We start from the raw sequence: 398 nt of genomic DNA on the forward strand, positions 1-398 counted from the left end.
CGGGCGCCCTGCTGATGCCACCACACTAATTAGGAGCGTGCGGTGCTCGGAGTGTCAGCTACAAACACTCGCTGGATGGCTTTTGTCGGCTCGCTCTCTTTTTCTCGAACTCTCGAGCGCATATACACACACACACACACACACACACATTCAGCAAGAGCTGAAACAATCAGAAGCCGAATCAGTGCTCATCTACAATCCGAATGGCTAAAAGAACGAGCGATTTCAGTGGTGTGTGTGTGGTCAAGGCCTGCACTCGAGGTCCCTGAGGCGCTGGACGAAATAAGTGCATGGCAACTCATCGAAACTGAAATCTGATTGGACCAAAAAATAACTAAATAATAATAATAACCCACAAAGGACTGGAAGCTACGCGGCCAAGTCCTTTGTGGGTATGT

The 398-nt window shown here is 49.0% G+C and overlaps 1 protein-coding gene across 1 annotated transcript in view; it reads right to left on the minus strand.

The window, feature by feature from the left end:
- pdzd8 (PDZ domain containing 8) overlaps window positions 1-398 on the minus strand; it is a 42726-nt gene that overhangs the window by 18923 nt on the left and 23405 nt on the right. The window lies entirely within an intron of this gene.

This window comes from Hippocampus comes, unplaced genomic scaffold (genome assembly GCF_001891065.2).
Source record: "Hippocampus comes isolate QL1 unplaced genomic scaffold, H_comes_QL1_v1.1 scaffold36, whole genome shotgun sequence".
Taxonomy (NCBI): Eukaryota; Metazoa; Chordata; class Actinopteri; order Syngnathiformes; family Syngnathidae; genus Hippocampus; species Hippocampus comes.